Genomic DNA, 4,811 nt, shown 5'->3' with positions numbered 1-4,811 from the left:
GAACCTTTCAAGAAATAAAATATAAGCGCTACATCTTTAGAATTAAATAGGAATTGCAACTTTGGTCTACAGAGAAAAAGAAGTACATGCAACTCTAAATAGTTATTGTCAACTAAAGAAAACCTGAAATATTTTTCACAAAGTTTCACTTCGAGTTATTTTCCAAAATTAGTTATAATTAAAATTGGCATATTTTTCTCGATTTGAAAAATCATTTTTAACAAGTTTCCTTTTTTGAAATTGAAATAACATATGAAAATATTGATTGATAATAATAAATTCAATAACAAAAACACATAATTTGTTTATTAAAATATTTGAAAATCTGAAATAAATTTAAATTCATAAATAAAAAATATATATTATATAATATATGATAAAATATTATAAAATTTAGACTTTTTTCTTTTCGTATATTTACAAATTACACAAGGAATTATATGTCTCATTTAATTGCACATGAATAATAATTTGTTTTGGTCAATAGGAATGCACTGAATTGACGCCTAAGACCAGAGAATTTTACGATTTGCGCCAAATATTATTTTTATTTAACAAATATTTCCTTTAACACTTTCGACTTGCATTATTTTAATTCTAGGCCAACTGCATTGCTGGCGCCACCACACAGGGAATGGAAGCAAATAAAAATGAGCAGTGAATCAAAATTCACATTATATGTTCTGTCTTCAAACAGTTTGCCTAAGAATATTCAACGTGTACTAAACCCAAAAGTAACCACTTTTTGAGCCCGCGAAAGGCCCCTTTATAAAATCCTATGTTTTTTACACGACTGTAAGGGCATGTGATACTTAGAAAATTCTCGATTTTACCAGTTTTAGGTTCTTCCAGCTTTTTTCTAGAATAATAAATATTTGGTCTTAAAAATTTGCGAAATAATAGCGAACATGCTAACGGACGTCCCCACACACTTTTCTTGTAGGTTAATTAAAAAAAAGTTTTAATTCAGCAAAATGTGATTAATTTGCTTAGCGTTAAGGAAATAGTATCGATTTTTTCAGTGCTAGATTCCCCCGGATTTTTTCCTAGGATAAGAAATATTTTGACTTCAAAATCTGGGAATTGACAGAGAACATGCTAACAGACGTCCCCATCTACTTTTTTGTGATATTTTATCAAAAAATTTTTGCTATTGCTAACAACGTGCGTGTATGTTTCGAGGTTATGTATTTTACAATTCATCCGAGCGTAACATTCAAACTACACAATATTTTTGGCCGAAAACTTTGGACTTGCAAATAAACATAAAAAACTATTCTCTTGGAACTAACCTTGTTTGCAGGAAATCAAAAAAGTTTATTTCATAAACAATTTGCATATTATCGGAAACGTAGAGATGAGAAACGACGTAACCTCAAAATAATGCATATGCATAAAATTTCTATTTAGCACAATAATTTTTTTATGTTATTATCCCTCAAAAAATAGTCCGGGGACGTCCGTTATGATATTTTATAGCATCTCCGAATTCAGTTTTTAAACATTTCCATTTTTGTGGAAAAAAAACCAGGGAAACTGCAAGTATCACATGCCCTTAAACAGTGATAATTGAATTTTTTACTTGGAAAGGGCCCCTAAGAAAGGCATTATGTGAAAGAGGACATATGACGCCGCAAAAATAAAAAAAAAAATAATTTTAGTGATTTTTCATCCGACCCATCCAGTAGCCACGCTACTTTAGAGTCAGTCAAAGTTTTGAAGAGAAGTGCTATAATTAATAATCAACCTTTAAGAAACTAAATTAGGAATAATAAAATCCAATTATTGTTTTTATTATAATAATAATAAATTAGTTGATAAAGTAAAGTTTATTCATATTTGGTATTGAAAATACATGATGTGTAGATCAATACATATCTAAATTTACGACCCATCCTCGGCATATAAATCATAGACACCAATGAGACATTCTTAGGATATATTGAAATATCTTCCAAATATCTACTGTAAATCGAAATTTTACACCATAGGAAATCGCTTGACTTGTCTAACGTACCATGTTAAGCACGTGAGCTGTTCCAGAATATGAATGATCTTCCCCTGTGTTCGAGAGGCGACGTAAAGGTGAACTATAAGCCTTGTGAATTCCTCCTGGTGTTGTTACGTATATATGATCAGTAGCTGGAAATTTACCAGAGGAATTTTCGTTTGCATAATGATGTGGATGGGTATTCAAGTCGTACGGTTCAAACTGGTCAGCTAAATAAAATTCGCTATTTCCTATATTCATATGAGCATTCTTTGGAGTATGATTAGCAGGAACATGTGCGAAACTAATGAGTTGTGGTACTAGGAGATGTGTAGCAAAATGTCTGTTTCCTAGATATACATCAACGTGATAATGATGAGGGTTCATATTTATAGTTAGCATATATAAGGGGATCCTCTCCATTGGGCTGCATTCCAAAAGACGACGACGTCCAATATGTATACAGCGGTCATTCATTGTCACCATAACGCGTCCTACCGGCAAGTGGTGCAGTGCACGCCAATCAGGTTGTCCATCTGCATCTAATTTTGTAACAAAAAATGCACTTTGTAAAGTTTTACTAGACTAGCAAATTATAAGGGTAAACTTAAATCGAATTTTATTTTATGTACTTGTGAACTAAATTATGCTAGGTACGAATCTAAGCGTGTTTAAGCGCACAGTTTGTTGGAATTTAATTGATTCAAACGGTTCTTACTCATTCCAATAAACTTTTCTAGTGGCATATTTTACTACCGTACGTCTGTGCTAATTTTAACTGCATCAAGGATTAATAATTGCTTAAAGAATGACGCCACAATTTCATGTTACTGGGATGAAAGGATTATGAAAATTGGTCAATGTCTGCTTCGCCCGCACCGCTCTTTTAATCATCAATTTTACCTCGACTACAAAACTGCTGAGTTTAAAATCATTCGGCTACAGACATTAACTTTGAAACACTTTGAACAATAGCTAATACGAGAATAATGAAACCTACTTATTCATGAAATTAAAAATGCTTGATTAAAAGGGGTTTTTCGATGCCGCTTGAAAATCTGAAGTTGATAACAGCAATAAATGACTTCTCGACAGGTATAAAATACAGACTGATTATGTGAAATTCCTGTAAAAACTGTGAGCATATGACGATATATCACTTTTTTAAATAGCGCAGTTTGTTCATACAACTACGAGATAGATGAGAAAATCATTTAGTACAAATTTATTATTGTTGATTTAAAGTTATCTCTAAGATGGATAGAATATCTACTTCACAATCATTGAATTTCAGATAAAATAATGTATAGAAATGCTATAATTGATAATAAACATTTTTGTAGCTAAATTAAGACTTTTAAAACCTGTAATTTAAATTGCTTCAGCCTTCAGAGTTTAATTATAAAATGTTTATTAGCATGTCCAATAAATTATTTTCGTGCATTATTATATAAAGGAATAGCACTTTTATTTCTGCGTCTGTTTTGGTAGAGTTGATAATTGTTCATTAAAGATAAGCGTTTTTTTGGTGAATTGCATTATCTTTAACTACGTACTTCAGAAAAAGTACTTTTCGCTCTATAAATGCGTTAATCATATTTAGGTGTTCAGTATAATTAACAAATATAAACTAAGTTTGAGAATAGTCAGTTTTGCGATTTCCAGTCTCAAATTGTACAATGTGAAGTAGCCCTTCGATTTGATAATATATTAGGCATTACCTGGTATTAAAAATTCTTCCTTAATTATAACTTTAAAGGAATTGAAAATGGGGCAGTTTTGCTCAAAATTCGATAGTAGTAATCAGATCGAGAATGTATATGCCATATTACTTAAAGATATTGTTTCAATAATACATTGCACTTACGTTTCAAATTCAGGAATGCCGCGAAGATAAGAAGTAGTATTTCCGAGAGAATCTTCATATTTACTGATTGAATAAAATCTTACAGAATAGACATTTAACTTTGCAAGAAGGTCGCGATAAAACTGTCGTGAAAATGGCTGAATGATATACTATTTCACTTTTCATCCAATAGACGCTTTATTTTGTTCTTCAGGACAAACAGAGTTTAACGGGGAATAATCTAGCTAATAAATCTGCCTTTGCGCAAGCAATCTGAAATGCTTTATTACTGACGGGGTCGACGGGAAGTGAGTCCAAGTAGAGTGAGATCATGAAGTTTCGCTCTTCATGCATACGGACCACGGTACGAATGGGACGGTCGGGGCGCGTTTCAGGAAAATCGTTGAAACGCGGATCCCGGATGAGTAAGCGTTTAACGGTACCGGTCCGCACCGATTTTGAGCGATATCGTCGAAAGGAGATCGCGAGGCGAGCGTGAAGATGGAGGCGGTGGACCGGCGAGCGGTACGAGGGTTGACGTTGACTCGAGGATGATAGAGGTCGGCTAGTGAAGGAGACTGACTTTCCTGCCGAGGCGAACTGAGTGGCGAGAAATCCAACAGAATGTCTAGGTATTCCGATTCTCTAGCGGACGTCTGATCCAAACAAGGTTCCCTGGGTGCAGCAAGAAACTCGTCACGCACGGTCTCATATCCAGGGTGCGCTGGGATGTAGTTCAAAACTCCAGCGCGAGTGGCAGCTTCTAGTCGTTTCGCATGTGCGCGGCGTTGGTGCTTCCCTGGTCTTTTCCGTCCCATGGCCTGCGGAACGTCATTGTGAAAACAGTTAGTTCGAGAACAAAGAATAAGGGAATTAAGTGGGTGAGTATGACACGAGAATAAGTCTGCGCTCTTCGCGCTGGTCCTAACTGCGTCGTTTTCGTCTGATCGTGGTATTCAAATGAGGGGGGGGGGG

This window comes from Belonocnema kinseyi, chromosome 3 (assembly GCF_010883055.1).
Source record: "Belonocnema kinseyi isolate 2016_QV_RU_SX_M_011 chromosome 3, B_treatae_v1, whole genome shotgun sequence".
In the NCBI taxonomy this organism is placed as follows: Eukaryota; Metazoa; Arthropoda; class Insecta; order Hymenoptera; family Cynipidae; genus Belonocnema; species Belonocnema kinseyi.
This window is presented reverse-complemented; position numbering follows the sequence as displayed.